Below are 24187 nucleotides of genomic sequence, written 5' to 3'. Positions count from 1 at the left end.
GAAGGCAGGCTGGTCGCAGTTGTTTTTTCTGCAGTTTTATCTATCCATTGAATCTTTACTTGTCCTGTTTTGTTGCTGTGCCAAACCAGACAGTTATTGAGGTACAAATGACAGACTCAATAATTCTTCTATAATGTTAGGTGTCCATTTCAAGTCCTTGGGGATAATAGAACCTAAAACTTGAAGGTCTCTACTATTGATACTGTGTTGCCTAATATTGTAACAGGTGGCAAAATAGGAGAGCTTCTTCTAAAATCTACTATCATTTCTATAGTTTTAAGAGTGTTCAGCTCCACTTTGTTCCAGCTGCACCACAGGGCCAGTTGATCTACCTCTCGTCTATATACAGACACATCATTGTCACGAATGTGACCAATGACTGTTGTATCATCTGCAAACTTCAGTACTTTTACAGAGAGATCCTTTGAGGTGCAATCATTGGAATATAGAGAAAAGAGTAATAGAGACAGCACACATCCACAGGGGCTCCTGTGCTAATTCAATGGGTATTCAATGTGATTTTAACCTAACTTCACCTGCTGCTTCCTATCCGTTAGAAAGCTTATAATCCATCTGCAAGCGCAGTCAGGCACAGCTAGTATAAGAAACACTTTAATTAGTTTGACTGAAGTAACTTATTGGTATATATTAAAGCATCATGTATATATTAAAAAAACATGAAGTATAAATTTAGGTATAGAAACTGAAAGTAGCTAAATTAAAATGTTTCTATTCAGAGAAATTAAGAAATAGCCTGCCACGATTTTTTCTACTGCATAAACCCTATTTTTTTAACATAATAAATACAGCATTAATAAATTCATTTCTAGTTATAAAACAACTGGATCCCAAATCAACCTCAACAAAATAAAAATATTTTTTTCTCTTTTAACACCCTTTGATTCATGGTCCACCTCCCTCTCCTTTTTACTCTTCCTTTCCATTTCAATATCAGTGGGTTATGATCTGCCCATGTATTTGGTATTTTCTCTACCTCCTCTATATTTTTGCTTAGTTCCAAATACCAGGTTCTTAGTTCCAATACTTACTTCCAAATGCCAGGTCTATCCTGAACCATGAATCATATGGGTTAGAGAAAAAGGTGTACTGTCTTCTTTGTAGATTTAATTCTCTCCAAACTTCCTTTAGATTCAACTCTTGCATCATATCAAAAAAGGTAGTCAGTAGTGTTTTCCTCTTCTTCTTATGCTCCCCTGCCCCCCGATATATAGTCCTTTTTTGGGGGGGGATCTACGACCATATTGAAATCTCCTAATAAGCAAATATTTTCTGGTTCTAATTCTACTATTTTCCTATGTAGATTATAATAAAATTCCCCCTGGTTAGCATTTGTTGCGTAGATAGCTGCCAATAAAATCTGTTTTTGTCTTATTATTATTTCAATTAATAAAATTCTCCCGTCATCATCTTTGTAAATTTGTCTTGGTTGTAGCCAATCTTTTATATATACTGCTCCCTCTCTCTCTCTCTCTCTCTCTCTCTCTCTCTCTCTCTCTCTCTCTCTCTCTCTCTCTCTATGCAAGAGCTCCACTCTCCCATTTCTCATCTGTCACTATACATTGATCATAAAATTCTTGGGCTTTATCAAGCGTATCGACTCTAATTTAGCCACCAGAACATAATCTTGTATTTGACAAGTTGTGAGGAGAGGAAATGATAATTTCGCTTCTGCTCTCTCAAACTTCTAGGTACTTGCTTAAGAGTCAAGCGTATCGACTCTAATTTAGCCACCAGAACATAATCTTGTATTTGACAAGTTGTGAGGAGAGGAAATGATAATTTCGCTTCTGCTCTCTCAAACTTCTAGGTACTTGCTTAAGAGTCAGCACTTCTTTCCCTTTATAGGTCAACAATGCATCCTGTGTCCTCCTGTAAATTTCATCTCTGATCGTTTTTTTTGTAAAACGTACATGCACTTCTTGAGGTAACTTGTGTTGCCGTGCATAGTTAATGTGCACTCTGTATAACTCATCAATGCCATTCTGCATTTCAGATTTGTTCATCCGCAAATTATCAGCCAACAATTCCATCATAAGATTCATAAGGTCTTCTTCTTTATTTTCTGTTATGTTTTGGAATCTTAGATAGAACACAGATTTATCTAATTCAAGGTGTGTTAGTGCCTCTTTGAGTTTTCTGTTTGCTGCCCACAGTCTTTTTTCTGTATCTTCCAATTTCTTCTGTTTGCTCTGTTCTTACCTCCACCGATTTTATTCTCTGCTCGTTTTTACCAATTGTCTCTTGTATTTCTCCCATTCTATTGTCTAATTTCCCTATATCTTCTTTTACTTCTCCCTTGTCATTCTTCAATTCCTCATGGGTCTTCCTGATTGACTCTTGTGTTTTGAAAATCACCTCCTGAATCATGTTCAATGTCGACTGCATACTTTTTAAATTCATTGAGGATCCTGCTTTCTCACTTCCCAATATGTCTCCTATTAATTTCTGTCCTGCTGGGAAAGATGTCATCTGTGTGGTTTTCTTTGCAGTTTTAATAATTGTTGCTGTACTTGTCATATCTAGGCTCTTAAAGAATTTCCTCCACAATACCATAAAGTGCCTAATCTTTATATCCTCAAAGAACTGTCTTCTAATAAAAATTCCTTCTACTCTGTTCACTTATCATATAATTGCTATTATCAAATAAATCTTACCCTTATAGTGATATTCCACCTATAGCTTTCTGCAGATGAAGGATGCCTCCCCCACACACCATCTGCACTCAAATCAAAGATATCAGGTACCCTGCAACATCTTGTTCTTCTTCCCTCACAAATGCACGCACACACCTTTTTCCTCTCTTGTTATATATTTTGATATCCAATTAGGATGACCCTATCCTAATTAAAATTGTTATGTTGCACAGCATAGCCTCAAAAGTACACAATGGAACATACCTTAATGATAGAAAGGAAAAAAAGCTAAAAGGAAGAATAAGCTCAAAAATTAGGAGAAAGAAAAATGTTTTCTGTATGTCCTTTATGAGGAGGGGTTACGTGAAAAGGGCAGGAAGGATTCTGGCAGCTCCACGCAGAGCCCTCTTTAGCATAAATTAATTTGCCAGTCATAAGTCTATTAAAATAAATGTCACTGAAAAAAAGTGACTTGTGATTATTTTTCATACATAAAAACCTTGCAGTATCCCCATGGTCACCTGATCAAAATCCAGACCCTTGGCAACTGTCTCATATTTATGACGGTTGCAGTTCATGGTCTCGTATAAATCACTTTTTGCAACCTTCCCCATTGCAAAGTCAATGGGGAAGCCAAATTCACTTAACAATCATGTTACTAACTTAACAACTAGAATCATTCATTGAACAACTGTGGCAACAAAAGGTCATAAAATGGGACAAAATTGATTTAACAAATGTTTCACTTAGCAACAGAAATTTCAGGTTAAATTGTAATCGTAAGTCGAGGACTACCTGTATATCAATTGTTCCCTTTCTGTACTAGCTATCAATCCATTTCTGAACTAAAGGAGAAGTCCTGGAACAGTTAGGCACTGGTCACATAAAAAATTGCTTCCTTCCATACCTACAGTCTCTAAGATCAAGTAAATCTGTCTCAGGAAGTCTGCAAACAACAGGTTTGCCTGATGTATATATGCCTGATGCATATATTATATTCCTTAGGGCACAAGTTGAAGAGATTTTCCAGTTTCCATAGATTTAGCTATAGGTATTTATTGGTGGTTCTTAATGTTTTGCAATTGCTGATTTTATTTTAATAATGCATTAAAATTATGATTTTATTGTACTAATTTAGTTTATATTTTTAGTACTAGCTGGATACCCATGCTTCATTACGAAACTATGTGATTGGGCTTGATAAATCTGCACTTACAACTTGAAAATTAATGAGTAGTTAAGATTGGCCTCTCCTCCCCCCTTCTCTCCCTCAGCCTTGCCCCACAGAAACCTCCCCTATCCTATCTCCTGGTTGCTGCTGTGAAAGTAAAACTGAAAGAGAAACTCCACTTCTCTTCTCTGCTTGTATTTTGCATTTGGAACAATTTATTTTCAGGTGGGGAGGGGGAGTAGAACTCCTTAGCATCAGAGTGTGTTAATCGTAATATAGGAAATACTAATGCTCTGATAGTCATTTCAAAAAATCCTTTCTAAGTGAGCACCTAGAAGCCAAGAGGAACATACATGGCAAATTTCAAGTTTGTAGGCTTGAAGATTCTGGAGATTTCATGATTACAGTGTGAATGATTTTCACTTTTATATATATAGATTTACTATACTATAATATTTGCCCACAGATTATTAGTAGGCCACAGAAAATTGTTTTAAAAAATAGATTAAATACTATTTTATTTCCAATTTCAAATGTGCAAGCTTTTCATTAATAGTGTATTAATACTTCTTCACATTTGATATGGCCAATATACATATTAAAATTTATGGGCTCCAGTTGCCACCCATAAGAAGCAGAGGGAAAATCATATTTAAAACATTAAAAAGGACTTTGTTGATCAACATAAATAGATGGCCTATCTGAATAAGATTTTGTTATACATATCCTGATAGAGTTCTATTTTCTGAATATTATCACCAATAAAAAACCTCTCCTATATGTATGTAACAAATGCATTCAGATCATGGTGAGTCATGGTGAAGGATTTCACTGCAGGAATTACATGCTCACAGTTATTCTTTAAGTAACGTAGCCCTGAACCATTTTAAGATTTGGATTTGGTAAAGGTAAAGCTGAACAACTGAGTTCAATTTCAGGTGATCTCATTGGTACACACATGTAGCTTTCTTAGTCATAAAATGGCGGTTCCCCCAAAGCTTTCTTCTGTTTAGTTTTTTGGCTTCCCAATCAAGCCTACCATCTCCTAATCAAGTCCAGGGATTTCCTGGTAGTTTTCAACCCCAATCCTAAACAACCAAACTTAGCCTGCATAGCCTTCTGTCAATTGCTTAGTGCAATGACTTGCACTTTAAACAGTATTCAGAAAAAAATAAGGATATTGATGTAAACCAGCTAATAATAAAACATGGTAAAAAATAACCACTGCTGAGATAAAGATATGGATACTAGTTTATAGATAATTCCATTTTCTTGCTCTTTATCTTCCTTCCCTCTCTATGGGAATGCCAACAGACACAACTTGCAAACAACAGAATGGGTTATTTTTCTTAGACTTCTTTCTCTCAACGAAGAGAGAACCCATCACTTGGTTATTCTTATCTGCAAAAGTACATAATGTTATTGTACAGTTAGATGGGATTATAGCCAGCATTTATTTTGGTGGTGCAGTGGTTAGAGTACAGTATTGTAGGCTAACTCTGCCCATAGTCTGGAGTTCGATTTTAACTGGCTCAAGGTTGACTCAGCCTTCCATACTTCCGAGATTGGTAAAATGAAGACCTAGATTGTTGGGGGCAATATGCTGACCCTTTAACTGCTTTTAGAGGGCTGTAAAGCACTGTGAAGTGGTGTATAATTCTAAGTGCTATTGCTATTGCTATTTACTGATTTATTTATAATATTCATGGACTTCCAGCGTTTTGCAACATATACACAAGCCATAAAACCATATGATAAAATAAAATGATTGCATAATAAATAAGTAGCTCTAGTGTCCAGACTCACATTATAACTAAACATTAAGATTATAAATTAAAGTTCTGCAGAACAGCTTTGTTTTTACTACTTTCCTGAAAACTACCATCCGATTATCCAGGGATAGCTAGAACATAAACAGAAAAACATTGCTTCCTGGTCCTATATCCCAAATGTCACATGGAGAGAGGGACTCAATATTCCAGTTTCTAGGCAGATCAGCTCTATTAGAAGGTGGTGATTCTGAATATATATGCCAACATAGATCACTTTGTAGGTGATAATCAGTATCTTCAATTTATCTACTAACAATTAATACATCACCCAGAACATTGGTATTATGTGATTATGGCAACTTTTACATCACAAATAGGTGGTCTACTATATTTTGGTACCTCCTGCCACTTCAGTTTTCAATTGTTTGAGGGCTTTAGTCTTCAAAGCATAAGGTAACACATTGCAACAATCTAACCTAGAACTCGTAAGAGCATAGGTATAGAATGCCGTTTGAGGCATGAATTCTATCAATTATCTAACTTTTACAGAATTTATCCAGGATTTTTAAAATTGAGTACTTTTCTTCACTGGCTTAATTTTTCTGCTATAAATTTCCAAGTCAAACACTTAACTCTCCAATTTAAAGAATTAACTGGACTTTAAAGGTATATCATTTTGGCTGTACTACATCCAAAGATTTCTCCTGTATTATATTATTTAGACAAGAGTGATGCTATTCCGGTTCATTATTGGCACAAGTCATACACTGTTTAACTTTCATGACCTTTTAAGTAATACGAAGTTATCAGAGGAGCTAACAATAGACCAACTACACATTTAGGATTTCAGAATCTTATCATCCCCTCGTGGCTATGACTGTCAGATCCAGCCCAAGCAATTATAGGGCAGGATATTCTTCAAGAACAAATTTTATTCCCAATCCATTTTAAAAAATACCGAAGTAAGAGTTAAAGAAAAATCATATAGTGTTTTTGCTGTTTTTAAAGAAATAAATGGAATGTTTCTAAGCTCTGTTTTCATACACTTATGGAGCAGATTCACCCTTAACAAAAGAAAATGAAACAATAAATATTTGAGTGTTGCTTAATTATGTTCCTTAAATAATGCATTATAGAAGGTTAGTGGAAAAATATGAACTTTGTGGCAATTAATTCACTGCTTGTGAAAATTGCATCAGAGGTGTCACTGAAAATGTTCAATCAAGAGCTATATATATACATATACATATACATGAAAAACTTGACAACTTCCTCACACACCTCAATAGCCTACACACCAAAATACAGTTCACCATGGAAACAGAAGTTAACAACCAACTTCCCTTCCTAGATGTCTTAACATAACATAACATAACATAACAACAGAGTTGGAAGGGACCTTGGAGGCCTTCTAGTCCAACCCCCTGCCTAGGCAGGAACCCTACACCATCTCAGTCAGATGGTTATCCAACATTTTCTTAAAAATTTCCAGTGTTGGAACATTCACAACTTCTGCAGGCAAGTCGTTCCACTTATTAATTGTTCTAACTGTCAGGAAATTTCTCCTTAGTTCTAAGTTGCTTCTTTCTTTGATCAGTTTCCACCCATTGCTTCTTGTTCTACCCTCAGGTGCTTTGGAGAACAGCCCGACTCCCTCTTCTTTGTGGCAACCCCTGAGATATTGGAACACAGCTATCATGTCTCCCCTAGTCCTTCTTTTTATTAAACTAGACATACCCAGTTCCTGCAACCGTTCTTCATATGTTTTAGCCTCCAGTCCTTTAATCATCTTTGTTGCTCTTCTCTGCACTCTTTCTAGAGTCTCAACATCTTTTTTACATCGTGGAGACCAAAACTGGATGCAATATTCCAAGTCTGGCCTTACCAAGGCATTATAAAGTGGCACTAACACTTCACGTGATCTTGATTTTATCCCTCTGTTTATGCAGCCCAGAACTGTGTTGGCTTTTTTAGCAGCTGCTGCACACTGCTGGCTCATATCTAAATGGTTATCCACTAGGACTCCAAGATCCCTCTCACAGGTACTACTATTGAGCAAGGTACCGCATATAAGGTACCGGTGCATTTTGGTTTTTTTGCCTAAATGTAGAATCTTACTTTTTTCACTGTTGAATTTCATTTTGTTAGATAGCGCCCAATGTTCAAGTTTGTCAAGATCTTTCTGTAATTTGAGCCTATCTTCTGGAGTGTTGGCTATTCCTGCCAGCTTGGTGTCATCTGCAAATTTGATGAGTTCCCCATCTATCCCCTCGTCCAAGTCATTGATGAAGATGTTGAAGAGTACTGGGCCTAAAACAGAGCGTTGGGGTACTCCACTGCATACTTCCCTCCATGTGGATGTAGTTCCGTTGAGGACTACACGTTGAGTGCGGTTGGTCAGCCAGTTACGAATCCATCTGGTGGTGGTGCTGTCTAACCCACATTTTTCTACTTTATCTAGTAGTAGGTTATGGTCTACTTTATCAAATGCTTTACTGAAGTCCAAGTAAATTATATCGACAGCATTCCTCTGGTCTACTAATTTTGTCATTTTGTCAAAGAATGCGATAAGATTAGTCTGGCATGATCTGTTTTTGACAAACCCATGTTGGCTTTTGGTTATTACTTTGTTTGCTTCTAGGTGTTCGGTGATTCGTTGCTTGATTATCTTTTCTAGAATCTTCCCCAGTATTGAGGTCAGGCTGATAGGTCTGTAGTTTCCTGGGTCTGTTTTTTTCCCTTTTTTGAAGATGGGAACTACATCAGCTCTTTTCCAGTCCTCTGGCAGCTCCCCTGTGCTCCAGGATCTTTGAAAGATATAGTTCAGTGGTTCTGAGATCACGTCTGCCAGTTCCTTCAGAACCTTGGGGTGTAATCCATCCGGTCCTGGTGATTTGAACTCGTCTAGGGTAGACAGGTGTTCACTTACCATTTTCTTCCTAGTCTACAAGAAACCCAATGGCTCCCTAGGACACACCATCTACCAGAAGAAAACACACACAAACTGCTATCTGCACGCACTCTCACACCACCACCCAGCACAGATCAACTCCGTAGCCATGACACTCATCTTTAGAACAAAACACTTAGCTGACGAACAACACCTAAAAACCGAACTACACACTCTCACAAATGTACTAACATCCAATGGATTCCAGAGAAATAAGATTACCAAACTAATCCAAAAAGAACCCCCCACTAAAATCCAAGACAGAGAACAAGAAAATGGCACAGCCCTCCTCCCATATATAAAAGGCACCACAGACAGAATCAGCAAGATCCTCCACAAACATAACATCAAGACAGCATTCTGCACAAACCAAAAAAATATCCACCATCCTAAGAAACCCCAAAGACAAAATTGAGTTAGAAAATCAAGGAGTATATAAAATCCCATGCACCGCCTGCCCCACCACACACATCGGACAAACCAACAGAAGAATAAGTGCACGCATTGAAGAACACAAGAACTCAGTCAAAAAAGAGGAACCAACTTCTTCCCAGGTCCAACACCTTAAAGCCACATATTGACTTTAAAAAGACCAGAACTATCGCCAAAACTGAACACTTTAACAACAGAATAATCAGAGAAGCCATCGAGATAGAAAAACGCCCACACAGCATGAACAAACGAGATGATACCTCCCGCCTACCAGCCATTTGGAAACCCGCCCTTATTGACAAACGAGTCCCTAACACGAGGAATGACACCAGACCCACATTCACGAGGTCCACACAGGATGTCACCACCACACATCCACCCAGAAAGCAGACCCAAACCCACACTGATCAGGAAGCACGACCAAAGACCAGAAGCCAGACCGCTGCTGCAACATTAGCCATTTCAAACCCCTCCAATCCATACATGCAGCAGACTGACACCCATTATGAAGATGTAGCACGACCATGAACACGAAGCCAAACAGCAGCAGTGCAGCTCACCAGCTCAAATCCCCCTGCAACTCAGACTAATCTGAGCACAACCAAGCCCCCACCCAAACAGGACACACCCCCAGCCAATCAGAGCACAAAAAAACCCCATCCAATCAGAGCACAGCCAAGCTCCCACCCAATCAGTTCAAACCCCCACTAGCAGTTAAAAAGGAAGAAACAGCTCCAATCACACATTGCTCCCAGAAGCACGAAGCTGAAGATGAATGAGACTTTGTCGAAACGTCGCCAAGACACTTCCAATTTTACGCGGGAGAAAACCCGAATAACCAAAGACCCACATACAAACACCCGCGAAAACCTCAGAAAACAAATATATACATACATATATATATATATATACTTTTGAATTATATCAACTCCTGCTTTAAACAAACTAGCTGACGGTTAGATCTTTCTTTCTCTTTCAGAAAAACCTAGGCCTTACATGAATCTTTGCCAGAATCTCCTGAAATATTCAATATAGTGAAACAAATGGCAGATTCACATCAAAACCTTGGCTTCAGGTTCCCCCAAAATTGCACCATAAGCTATTATTTCCCATAAAAGTATTTTATCATTTTTTAAGCAATAGGGTTGCTTAGAGTGGTAAGTAATCACATTTTGTGCTAGTGGTGTGCTTTATTCTGATTTAATTGAGACACGTCCTCATTAAAAATAGTTTATGCCATGGAGGTTATATTGGGGTGAAGCAGAATAAAATAAAGCAAAGGCAAAGTGTCATGTATGAAGTAGCCAGGATTGTTCTAGCACCCTTCAGCAATCCATTTATTTATTTGATTCGTATGACATTTTTCCTTCAGTCAGAGTGGTATACATATTCTCCCCTCCTTTTTTTATTTCTTCACAAATATCATTCTACATGGTAGGATGAACTGAGGGACACTGGCCCAAAGTCACAAATTGGTTGTGTACTGATATTATTGCATTTCCATTCGAAAAACACAAGCTCAACACAGGAAAATACGAGAAAGAAAATTCAAGATTCACTTGCCTTGTTTTTCTTTTGAGGGAAGGGAAAATACTGGGAGGTTTTCAAAACGTATATCATAGCCAAAATAATTAACTAGAACTTTAGTATTTCTTTTGGCTGATCTGATCTACTTCAAAGGACTAAAAATTACTGAAAACTACTCCTGAACACTTAACAAGACATCCCCCTATGACTCCCCCCAACAATTACATTATAAGGGAAACAGGAGTCTGTTTAATGAACAATGACGATGTTCTTATTTCAGAGCCTGTCAAAGATATACTAGCTCAGTACTATTTTTTTAACCACAATGATTAAACATTTATATTGCTAGGGACTATTTGCCAATCTCTTGGTTTGGTCACTTGACAACTTCCATGCACAAATGGTGTTGAGTTTGAGAAATGAGGAGGCAGGAGACAAGTCATTGGTGACAACAGCTCTTAACTTTATTGTGAGAACCCAGCAAGGAAACAGGAGAACAGTCCTCCTTATATACTGTTCAGGCTGAGGCACCAGCCAATTAGCAACGTGCAAAAAGTTTTCCTGCCCAAATTTCCCTCCAAGAATTCAAATACATAACAAATGGTGACTCTGAAGTACAGCTTCAAACATTTCATTGGTCAAAAGAATCATAGTTTAACAAAACAATCCATGCTTTTCTCATTAGATATCCCAATGGAAGAGAAACCATATTAAGAACTCCAATTTCTTAAGGACCATTATGCAGGGGTAAAATCCAGCAGGTTCTGACAGGTTCTGGAGAACTGGTAGTGGAAATTTTGAGAAGTTCAGAGAACTGGTAAATACCACCTTTGGCTGGCCCCAGAGTGGGGTGGGAATGCAGATTTTGCAACATCCTTCCCCTGGAGTGGGAAGGAAATGGAGATTTTGCAATATCCTTCCCCCAGGAGTGGGGAGAGAATGAAGATTTTGCAGTATCCTTCCCCTGCCAAGCCCACCAAGCCAAACCATGCCCACCAAGCCACGCCCACAGAACCAGTAGTAAAAAAAAATAGATTTCACCACTGCCATTATGGTCTGCTTTTTGCCTTGGCAATACCTGAGGAGCCAGGAATTGTGTCATTGAAAGCCCATGTTTGGGTTTCCAGTAGTCTAAGCTTTTTTATTGTGAGCATGTGATATTTTTTGAGCTGAACAAGCAATCTGATTAAGAAATAAGTCTTCCTCCTTATAAGAGAATTTGAGTTTCAAAAAATCAAGAGAAATGTATGCATGTATATTTTTCACCCTTATTTTTTATTTTATCTATTTATTTATTAGATTTATGTGCTGCCCATGTCATCTAGAGGCAACTCTTATCTTGAAGCAGGTCCCAAGTTTTTGCATTAGATGTCTTTGAATATGGTATGACCTCCATCCCGCAATCTGAAGTCTATTGATTACATGCAAAGATGAAAGGGATAATTTGTCTCCAACAAGTCCTCTGTTTGCAATAAAAGCTCTAACAAAAATTGACATTCCAATTATACCACTCTCAAGTCAGACCAATGAAGACTTTTGTGCAGCATATCTTTATCACTCAGTGGCACACAACTGTCTATGCCAAAACATGGTCAAATCCATGTGTTTTGCCTTTGTTAAGAAGTGTAACTTCAGCTTCTGAGGGGGATGTAATTAGAAGTGTTCCTAAAAGGGAAAAATAAAAAGAGAAGCCAATACTTTTCATGGCAAGGAAGAACCTTGGGGACAAAAAAACAGGAATTGTCAGGGATTTTTACTAAAAGAAGTAGACTAAGAACAGTAAATGGTTTATTTAAATTTGTTATTATAAAGAAACAATTGCCCAGCCACTTTAGAAGTGAGACATCTGAGTTAACTTGCCCAATGGAATTTTTTTATAAGGAGAATTTCCATCTGAAACCTAAAGTCCTATAGCTTGGGAGGTAGAGGATGGCAACGTTTTCCCTTTCCTGTCCCTACCTCCTAAAACCTAAATATGTAACTTTAAAAAACTTCTTCATTTAAACATAAACTGGAAAATTATCAGTTGCTTTCTTTATGACATCAGTCTTTCATATCCAAAGCAGAAGTGGTGTATCATTTTTATCACAAACACAAACTGTACAAACTGCACGAACTGCACAAACTGTACAAACTGCACAAACTGTATAATGTTCATTCATGGAACATATTTTAAATATTATTCATAAATTGCAAAAATTGCTCTAAAATAAATAATGTACACTTCTCACACTGCTTATCATTTGCATAGAAATTACCTACTTTTTATCCTTATTCCCAGAATTTTCAGTTTCCCAATCCACAGTAGCAAAGAACACGTCATCAAAAACAGTCACACATTTAAAAGCAAAGGTGAACAAAACTTTGCATTATGTTATAAGGCTGGAGTGAAAAATCTACAGTTATGCTATAAAAAAAAGTAATGTCTTGTAAAAGTAAAATAAAGGATCAAAAAATTACCCTGATCATTTTGTTTTTAAGCAATGGAAAATTGGCTGGTGGTAATCAATTTGCTGATTTGAAGAAACTGACAATGTTTTTTTTATCATGTATTTTAATTTTAAAAATCCAAATAATATTTTATTTATTTATTTATTTATTTATTTATTAGATTTTTATACCGCCCTTCTCCCGAAGGACTCAGGGCGGTGTACAGCCAATATAAAACAATAACAGTGTACAATTAAAACAAAGAATTAAAAAACTTATTATATAATTGGCCAAAATTTAAAATGTTTAAACCTAAAAACCCTTAAAATTCATATAAATTACAACCCCAGTTAAAATTAATATTTAAAATCAAAAAATTTAAGAATTTAAAAAGTTTAAGCCAGTCCCGCTCGAATAAATAAATGTGTTTTCAGCTCGTGGCGGAAGTTTCGAAGGTCAGGCAATTGACGCAAACTAGGGGGGAGTTCGTTCCAGAGGGTAAGAGCCCCCACAGAGAAGGATCTTCCCCTGGGGGGCCGCCAGCCGACATTGCTTGGTGGACGGCACCCTGAGAAGTCCCTCTCTGTGCGAGCGTATGGGTCGTTGGGAGGCATGAGGTAACAGCAGGCGGTCCCGTAAGTCCCCAGGCCCTAAGCCATGGAGCGCTTTAAAGGTAGTAACCAGAACCTTAAAGTGCACCCAAAAGACCACAGGCAGCCAGTGCAGTCTGCGCAGGAGCGATGTTACATGGAAGCTGCATGCGGCTCCCTCTATCACCCGCGCAGCTGCATTTTGAACTAACTGAAGCCTCTGAGTGCACTTCAAGGGGAGCCCCATGTAGAGAGCATTGCAATAATCCAAGCGAGAGGTGACAAGAGCATGAGTGACCGTGCATAAGGCATCCTGGTCAAGGAAGGGGTGCAACTGGCGAACCAAGCGAACCTGGTTGAAAAGCTCTCCTGGAGACGGCCGTCAGGTGGTCTTCAAATGACAGCCGTCCATCCAGGAGAACACCCAAGTTGCGCACCCTTTCCATTGGGGCCAATGACTCGCCCCCAACAGTCAGCTGTGGTTGCAGCTGGCTGTACCGGGATGCCGGCATCCACAGCCACTCCGTCTTGGAGGGATTGAGCTTGAGCCTGTTTCTCCCCATCCAGACCCGTACAGCTTCCAAGCACCGGGACAGCACTTCGATAGCTTCGTTGGGGTGGCCCGGTGTGGAAAAGTACAGCTGAGTGTCGTCAGCGTACAGTTGGTATCTCACCCCAAAGCCACTGATGACTTCGCCCAGCGGCTTCATATAGATGTTGAACAGGAGAGGCGAGAGAATCAACCCCTGTGGCACCCCACAAGTAAGGTGCCTCGCGGTCAATCTCTGCCCCCCCTGTCAACACCATCCGACCGGTCAGAGAGATAGGAGGAGAACCACCGATAAACGGTGCCTCCCACTCCCAAACTCTCCAACCGGTGCAGCAAGATACCATGGCCGATGGTATCAAAAGCCGCTGAGAGATCTAATAGGACCAGGGCAGAGGAACAACCCCTGTCCCTGGCCCTCCAGAGGTCATCCACCAACGCGACCAAAGCTGTCTCCGTACTATATCCGGACCGGAAGCCGGACTGGAACGGGTCTAGATAGACAGCTTCATCCAGGTATTGGGGTAGCTGCCATGCCACCACACTCTCTACAACCTTCGCAACAAAGCGAAGGTTGGAGACTGGACGATAATTTCCCAAAATAGCTGGGTCCAGGGAAGGCTTCTTGAGGAGGGGCCTCACCACCGCCTCTTTCAAGGCGGCAGGGAAAACCCCTTCCAACAAGGAAGCCTTAAGCATCTGGAGCCAGCCTTGTGTCACCTCCTGTGTGGCCAGCACCAACCAGGAGGGACACGGGTCCAGTAAACATGTGGTGGCATGTAACCTCCCCAATGACCTGTCCACGTCCTCGAGAGCCACAGGGTCAATCTCATCCCAAACAATCTCAGCAAGACGCATCTCCGTCCTCTCATTTGGATCATCGCAATTTTGGTCCAAACTATCCCGAAGCTGAACGATTTTATCGTATAGATAACCACTAAACTCCTCTGCACGTCCCTGCAAGGGGTCATCCCGCCCCTCCTGATGAAGCAGAGAGTGGGTCACCCGAAACAGGGCGGCCGGGCAGTTATCTGCCAACGCAATGAGGGTGGAAACGTAAGAACGCTTCGCCTCCCTCAGTGCCACTAGGTAAGTCTTAGAATAAGACCTAACTAGTGTCCGGTCAGCTTCGGAATGGCTGGACCTCCAGGTACTCTCTAGGCGTCTTCTCCAGCGTTTCATCTCTCTCAGCCCCTCAGAGAACCAAGGGGCTGGTTGAGATCTACGCCGGGTCAGAGGCCGCAAAGGCACAACACGGTCCAAAGCCCCAGCCGTGGCCTGTTCCCAGGCCACAACTAGTTCTTCAGCCGTGCCGTGGGCCAGATCCTCAGGGAACGGCCCAAGCTCCGTCAGGAACCTCTCAGGGTCCATCAGGCACCTGGGACAGAACCAACGCATTGGTTCCATCTCCCTGCAGTGATGGTTGGCGGTCCGAAAGTCCAGTCGAAGGAGAAAATGATCTGACCATGACACAGGTTCTATTACTAAATCTCCTAAATCCAGATCATTTAACTACTGTCCAGAGATATAAATCAGGTCCAGTGTGCCTCCCCCACTGTGCGTAGGGCCATCAGTTACTTGAATCAGGTCCAAGGCAGTCATGGAAGCCTGGAACTCCTGAGCCGCCGTCGATGATAAGCCGGTCGATGGCAAGTTGAAATCCCCCATGACCATAAGTCTGGGGGTCTCAACCGCCACTCCGGCAAGCACCTCCAACAACTCGGGTAGGACTGTAGTCACGCAGCAAAGAGCCAGGTATGTGATCGACAAGCCCGTCTGATTATTTTAATTGTTTTAAATGTATTTGGATAAATATTTAAAAGAATGCAGCACCTAATTTTCTGTGGGAGATAATTACTTTTCATTTGTGCAGGAAGTAATTAATATAGTATCTTCTAATCTACTTAATTGCAAGTAAAAGACCTTTATGAATGAAAAATCTACACCGCTTAGATACTTAACTCTTCCCCCCCCCCATAATTTTTATTAAAGATTTTAGCCACAATAGTAAAAGCAAATACAAACTAAACTCAGAAAACAGAGAAATGGGGGGGGGGGAGTCTGGAAAAAAAATAAAACAAAAAAACCAGAAAGTAAAATAAAGGGAAAGAAATATATGAAGAAGTAATTTCAGATCTTAATCACAACTAAAAACAAATTTGATAAACTTTTCACCCCTATGAAATTACATACAAATATCTCTTCTCTTCTACACATTTCAGTCCTGATGTCAACAAAAAGTACATAAAGGATTACCAGAGCTTTATACAATCATTTTATTTATTTTTTGTTTTAAAAGAAATCACTTTAACCTAGATAAAGTTACCAAACCAATAAAGCGACAAACCAATTTTATATTTTTTCCATTTACTTCTAACAATTGTGATCTTTGATTCATTCAGTTGTTGTAGGGTTTGGTCTCTCTGATTTTTTTTTTCCTTTTCCTATCCCAAAGCCTTCTCCAAGGCTTTAGATAATCCTTTTTGTAAATCCAGTAAAAAGTTATTATTTGGATCATTCTTTGGTATATCCAGTAGTAGATTCCACTCACCTTCTCTACTGGTTCGGAACTGTGAGCATGCGTGCGCTCTTGCTTCACTCACACGTGGTGCTTCGGCGCATGCGCAGGGAGACCATGGTGACATCCATGTGGGTGGGTGGAGCCTCCCGCCACCGCCACTACCAGTTCACCCAAACAGGAATAAATCAGTAAAAACCCACCACTGGATATATCAATTTTGTTTTCACTTTTATTTTCAAAACCTTAACCAACTTCTTTTATATATCCCGTAAAAAGTCTTTATCAAAGTCATTCTCTTGATTTGTCATTTGTCATTTCACTGTAAGTGCTTATTCTATACTGTAATCCATACTTCTTTAAATTACTCACTATTTCTGGTTCTTCTATTTCTGCATCAGATTTAACATCTTTTAGACATAGTTTATCCATAGAAGTAGCTATCATTACATTTCTGATATTATAGCAATCATTATTGTGAGATCAGCTGACAATCATCCCAACTTTGCGGAGGACCACCATAATTTAAACAGTATTTAAGTAGATGTTCAAGCAAAGGAAGTGGCTGCATCTTCCATCATTGGAAGACCAAAGAATGCTCTGTGCAGCTGAATCCCTCCTACAATTCATTTTAAAAAGAGCTCCCACTATTTGAGAAAAAGTGATTTTATGAGGCACTTTTACTGTTAGGCAATAGATGCTGAATAGGTATTCAAAAGGTATAAAATCCCTTCTAAATATCTATTACTAAATTATTCAATATGTTCTATTATAAAAATATGTCACAAAGCAGTTTCTAGGTACTGTTGCTTTCTTGGTTCTTCACCAACTGGATCTGTAATTCATTAAAAGTATGCTCATCTTAAAAATAACTTTGCCCAGCCTAAGCACATTTCTTGGAATAACAAGAACAGCCAGACAGATGAATGTGGAGACATTTTAAACAAAGCCAAGTTAGCTATTTATAAGTTGCTCAACTACAGTCAACTACCATATTTTTTGGAGTATAAAAGACTCATTTTCCCCCCCAAAAAAGAGGGTGAAAATCTGGGTGCATTTTATACTCTGAATGTAGCCCCGCCCAGCTTCTCAAATGGCGGTTTCAGAGGGTGAAAAAAGCATCAGAACTGGAGCTTCAGAAAAAAAGCCCCAAACAGAGCTTCAGAAAAGAAGTTCCCAAAAAGAGCTTCAGAGGCTTTTTTTCTGAAGCTGCGTTTCAGAGCTTCAGAGGCTTTCAGAAGGAAGAGACCACAGAGTCAGGTAAAGTGTTCCAAGCACTGATGATTCTGTTACAGAAGTCATATTTTCTGCAATCTAGATTAAAGTGGTTAATATTAAGTTTAAATCTATTGGTTGCTCTTGTATTATTGCAATTAGAACTGAAGTAGTCTTTAACAGGAAGGACATTACAATAGATGATTCTGTGAGTTAAACTTAGGTCTTGTCGAAGGCGACGGAGTTCCAAGTTTTCTAAGCCTAGGATTTCAAGTCTGGTGGGATAAGGTATTTTGTTGTTTTCAGAGGAATGAAGAACTTTTCTTGTAAAATATTTCTGGACACGCTCAATGGTATTGATGTCAGAAATGTGGTGAGGGTTCCAGACAGGCGAGCTGTATTCTAGAATTGGTCTAGCAAATGTTTTATATGCTCTGGTTAGTAGTGTAGTGTTTTTTTTATTTACATTTATATCCCGCCCTTCTCCGAAGACTCAGGGCGGTTTACAGTATGTAAGGCAATAGTCTCATTCTATTTGTATATTTACAAAGTCAACTTATTGCCCCCCCACCAATCTGGGTCCTCATTTTACCTACCTTATAAAGGATGGAAGGCTGAGTCAACCTTGGACCTGGTGGGACTAGAACCTGCAGTAATTGCAGGCAGCTGTGTTTTAATAACAGGCTTCTTACAGCCTGAGCCACACCGCAGCTACGCAAGATTAGGTTTACAACTCTTAGAGCCTTTTTTGCTATGTAGTTGCAGTGGGCTTTGGCACTTAGATCATTTGATATGAAAACTCCAAGGTCTTTAACAGGGTGGGGGTCATCTGCAAGTGGGGGTCATATATTAATGTACAGAGCAACATCCATTTGGACAACACAATCTAAAGCCAAAGATCCAGCTAACAAGAGGACCACATCCACCTTACTTCAAGGGCCTGGGGGACTAGACAGGTTTTCAAGGTCTTCTGGAACACCATCAAGGTCTTTCAAGGTCTTCAGGAACACCACCACATAAAAGTCTTGGGAGAATCTCATTCCAGAGGATAGGCACCATGAGAAAATACAGGTAGTCCTCGATTTACAACCACAATTGATCCTAAAATTTCTGTGGTTAAGTGAGACATTGGTTAAGTGAAGTTCTGCCTCATTTTACAACCATTCTTGCAGGGAATCACTGCAGTTGATAAGTTAATAATATGGTTGTTAAGTCAATAGCACAGTTGTTAAGTGAAACTGGTTTCCCCATTGTTTGTCAGAAGGTTGCAAAAGGTGAACACATGATCCTAGGAAACTGCAAGCATCATAAATATGTCAGTTGCCAAGCATCTGAACTTTGGTCACATGACTATGGGGATGCTGCAAAGATTGTAAGTGTGAAACACGGTCATAAGTCATTTTTTGCACTGCCATTTTTGAATGGTCACTAAATGAACTATTATAAGTCAAGAATTACCTGTATTCCTTCCTTGGTACTAAAAGATGTCACTGTTCAATCAAAATGATCGCAGAGCACAGCAGCTCATACTAGACAGCCAGAAATCACAGCTGGGCCTCCAAAGAGTGGAGAATAGTTAATTCAAGTTCAAATTCAAAGCCTTTATTCTCATTGTACATCACATATACAATGAAATTGGTTTAGCCTCTACTGGTGCAGTCCACACAAGAATACAAGACAACATGAATAATATAAGAATAATCCTTATACAAGTAAAACTTTCACTTTAACCTGATGTTCCTTAATCTAACAAGAGCAGAACCAGCATTCCTCCCCAAATGTTTAAAGTTCATCTATTCTTCAAGGGTGCCCTATAAGCTATCACACAAACCATTTTTCATAGAAGATTTCACCAGGCCTTAAGAAACCACCAATTAAGAACTTACCTTTATTTTTTTGGTTTGTTTGTTTATCACATTTCTCCCTCAAAGAGGCACCAATATAAAAACAGTATATAAGCATTAAAATATTAGAATTAAAATTTCAAGAAGGACACGAGAATAATTAAACTGGAGAACTGGTAGTGGAAATTTTGAGTAGTTTGGAGAACCGATAGTAAAAATTCCCATCCCCATCTATTCTCTGCCTCCAAAGTCCCAGCTGATCAGGAGGAAATGGGGATTTTGCAGTATCCTTCCCTGGAGTGGGGTGGGAATGCAGATTTTACAGTATCCTTCCCCTGCCATGCCCACCAAGCCACACCCACAGAACCGGTAGTAAAAAAATTTGAAACGCACCGCTGGAATGGGGCCCTGCCTCACCTCTGGGAGGAAAATATTCTATGGGCAGGGACAATGACAGAGAAGATTCTCACAAATGAAGGCAAAGTTATTTAACTGACAGGGTTTGTAACATACCTTCTCTGCCTGAGCAGGTGGGATGGGCAGGTTCCAAAGATAGCCTGGTCCCATGCCTTCCAAGCTACTCAGCTCATCTCCCTTCAGAGAATCCTACCAAACCTCTGTAGGAATTTAGCACCCACCCCCCTCCTAGAAGAATGAAATATTTTAGAAAATATTTAAAAAGGCAGAATATATTTCCCTGGATGAGAAATGGAGAAACATGTTTTAAAGACAAAGGAGCTTCCTGACTCCCCCCCCCACCTTTGTCAATGGGCCATTAAAGCCTCAGCTAAGCTCACTCATTCTCCCCACCTTTCTCAATGGGCCATCATCATCTGCAACATAATAGAACCCATCTAGAACAGAAACTCACCACATGGCACCTGGGAAGATTACATCAGCCAGCAAGGCTAGCTAAGACCCCCACCCCCTGGGAGTCTGACAACCAATCAGGATACTCTTCCTGTGCCCCAGAAAGTTCAAAGCTCAGAAAAAGCATAAAGCCAGGGAGCACACAGGATCTCAGCCCTTTTCTGTTCAGGATCTCAAGCCATGTGATCCTGACCACCATTAAACCATCTTTCCAAGCAGCCTCCATGTTTCCAGTGTCTTTGTCCCCACTTGGAACTGAACCCAGATGGATATTTCTTCCAACAATTGGCACCCACAGATGGGACTCCAAGCTAACCTAACCAATGGACCTGGCCCAGGTAAGCCTCCCTTGCTAGCAGCAGACCCATTGAGTCTGTGGGTAAGTTTTCCTGGACCTTGGCCATTTGGAACTAGGTTTTAAAGGGGTTTTGAGTGTTGAGCTCAAAGACTGCTTGGAAAGAAGGTGAGTACCTCTAAATTTTAATTTTAAGCATGGAAAAGCATGGGAAATATGTGTATGCCTGCATGTGTGTGAATGAGAGAGCCCTTCTCCCAATCATAGCTGGATCTTGCTTCCTCTGTGCATTTCCTAGCCGCAGAAAGACCAAAAGTCTGGAGAGCATGGGGGTTTTGCCAGAGCACAGGACCTTCTGTTAGGGAAGGAAGAAGTCTGTGTGTGGGATTCCACCTGAGGAAACAGTCTGATTCCACCTCTTTGAGCAACCTCTAGCCGCACCTCTGCCTACTGCTAGCTCCACCAAGCCGTGACCGGTAGGCTAGAGAAAGCAAGGGGGGGAAGCCAAACGTGGAACTTTGTGTTTATCAGGAACGGGAGCCGAGTAAAAGGAAAGTGAGTGTGAAGGGGACAATTAAAAAGAGTAGAGTTTACTAGTGTATTTTAGAGAAAGCAAAGCAGGAAGCAGTGTTGAGGAGGTGCTCGTACCTGCTGGAGGGGCAGTAGGTCCTCTGGGATCACCTTTTTGATCCAAAACGAAGCTCCCTTAACAGGAAGGGGCCCATACTTCGACAGAAGGGAGTCGAAGTCCTTCCCAGAACTTTTTTTTCTGAAAACTGTAGGAGGGTCCACCCGGCTAAGCCAAAGTGAAAAATAAAACCTCACATCGGAGAGGGAAACATGGGAAGCAGTAGCTCGAGGGTGGCGGGAAATCCCCTAGGAGACCTGCTTGGGGCCTGGGATGCCAGGCGGCTGCCAGTTTTGCCTGGTATGCGGAAAAAGAAATTGAGGAAATTGTGTAATAAATGGGCTTTGCTAAGAGATGAGAATAGGAAACAAATTTGGCTAAATAAAGGTACTTAAAAGAAAAGGGAAATATATAAATAGGAATGTTTGGGTTTTTGTTTTGTTTGTTTGTTTGTCTCTTTCTCTGTCTTCTATGGAACCACGTGGTCTGTCTGTTAAGATTTGTGCCTTCCCTAATTTAACTGAGATTTATGGCGGGAATGATCAGTGTGTGTGTAAATCTCAGTTTTGTTTTCCTCTCTTTGTCCTCCTTGTTTTTTATGTGTGTATGTCTGTCTTTGTGGGCCCTTGAGGTAATTGTAACTGTAAAATGTATCTGATCTCTAGAGACAAGAATTTTAAATTGTTAGGGAAAAAGAAAAACAAAAGGTTGAAGCAATGAAAATGGGAAAAGAGAGAGAGAGAAAAGAAAGAAAGAGGCTTTACCCTGTTTTTGTGTGGCCACCGGGAATAGGGTACAGAGAAACTTCATTTCTGTTTTTTTCTCCTTCTCTCTCTTTATCTTAAAGTAACAACTCAAGTTTATGAGGAAACGTTTTAAGTTCACTTACAAGAGAAAAAAAATCAGTCTTGCATTTACTGTGTGTTTAAATGATTTTACCTGTTCATCCTCTTCCTGAAGCATGCGAATCCAGTTTTTTCTTTCTCATCAGTTGTTGAAACTGCATTTTGTTGAAACTGCATTATCTTTTAGTAACTGCAATATTGATGTGTTGTTTCTTTTCAAACTCTGCCTGCAAGATATCTACCCCCCTCCTTTTTTAATCCTGTTACAATGCCTTTCCTGAGAAGATTACCCACAAAAGTGGGGAGGAGATTCTGTGCTAATGTCTTTCAGCCCTGAAAAGATGACTCTGCAACTGTGGAAGCAGAGCACATGGTTCCAGATGCTGCCCCCAGAGGAGACCTTCCATTTGTTGGAGTCAGGAATTGAGTTTGAATCCAGCCCCCACTGAAAGTCATCACTGCAACCAGAGTGGAGCAGACCTTCCAAGCCTGACTAACCAGCCTTATTACCAAGCATGCTACCCAAAAGATATGAAAGAAAGGACCCTGAGATGTATAAGTAAAGACTAAAAGACTCTTTTCAATTCTCAGAAGACAGCTGAAAAGACTATGGCGGGAGGGTGGAAAATTCATTGTAAGGTTTTCTTTCTTGTCTCATTTACATTGTAATCAGTCTAAAGTACTCATGTAAGGATTGTATTTGAGTGGCTACCACAGCAAGTTCTGAACACCTTAGATTTTTGTCTGGTGGGAGGGAAATATGTCCAAAATGTTTGTATTGCCTGTATTGTAAAAGTAGCTGCATACACAGGCACACACAGAGAGACACACCATTCAGAATTAGACTGAAACTATTCCCTTCACTTACCTCCACACAAGACTTCTCCTAGGTTGATTTTTGCTCTGTGGCACTAAAAGCCCAAGGAGTCAGATCTCCCTGCTAATTCCATGGGGGAGGGGCATCCCCCTCAGGCAATTCCTCTCTTGAAGAGATAGCAGAAAAAGTGATATCCAAAACCCAAGCCCTGACTATGACTCACAAATGATGCTGCCCAGTTGCCCAGTAAAGCAAGATACGTTGCACTGGTGGTCTCATGAGTAGAAGTCCCAGGGCTCATTGTGTATAATTTTTTTTTTTAAAAAAAGGAAAAAGCCTGGATTGCACACTGATTAACCTCAATTTGGACTAAAAAAATCTGGATGCACTAAAGTAAGAGCTAGGGCAGGTTCAGTAACCAACCCTTGGAAATGGGCAGCCTGTAATTTAAAGGAAAACCATGGCTGTGAAAATTTTGGGATGTGTGCTTGCTTGAAACCTGACTGGAAGCTCCCAGAAAGTGATATCTAACAGCTGAAATTAATTGGCATAGAAAATTGGATACTGTAAAATTCTTACCAGAACTTTTCCCCTGGCTGCTAGACCTTCATGGTTGAAAGCTTTTGGGAGCCACTGAAGGAATCTTTTTTCTGTTGTCTCTATCAATGGCTTCCTTTGCATCAGAAAAATTAAAAGCACCCATTGATTTGATCAATTTTAATTTTTTGCCAAGAGCATGTTTCAAAACTCACGTTTTGAAAAAAAAAAAAAAAGTAGGGATTGTAGGAATTTAGCACCCACCCCCCTCCTAGAAGAATGAAATATTTTAGAAAATATTTAAAAAGGCAGAATATATTTCCCTGGATGAGAAATGGAGAAACATGTTTTAAAGACAAAGGAGCTTCCTGACTCCCCCCCCACCTTTGTCAATGGGCCATTAAAGCCTCAGCTAAACTCACTCATTCTCCCCACCTTTCTCAATGGGCCATCATCATCTGCAACATAATAGAACCCATCTAGAACAGAAACTCACCACATGGCACCTGGGAAGATTACATCAGCCAGTAAGGCTAGCTAAGACC

At 40.0% G+C, this 24187-nt stretch overlaps 1 protein-coding gene and 1 non-coding gene across 5 annotated transcripts in view; both read right to left on the bottom strand.

Annotated features, from left to right (window-relative positions):
* The window catches only part of HTR4 (5-hydroxytryptamine receptor 4), a 257415-nt gene that overhangs the window by 176462 nt on the left and 56766 nt on the right, over window positions 1-24187 (bottom strand). The gene's annotated exons all lie outside the window — the stretch shown is intronic.
* On the bottom strand, window positions 5058-5159 carry LOC131193790 (U6atac minor spliceosomal RNA). The gene has a single exon (XR_009154040.1). It is a non-coding gene; the product is annotated as a U6atac minor spliceosomal RNA (small nuclear RNA).

The sequence above is a fragment of the Ahaetulla prasina genome, chromosome 2, assembly GCF_028640845.1.
Source record: "Ahaetulla prasina isolate Xishuangbanna chromosome 2, ASM2864084v1, whole genome shotgun sequence".
Lineage (NCBI taxonomy): Eukaryota > Metazoa > Chordata > Lepidosauria > Squamata > Colubridae > Ahaetulla > Ahaetulla prasina.
The sequence above is the reverse complement of the archived record's forward strand: the minus strand, read 5'-3'. Positions and strand labels throughout refer to the sequence as shown.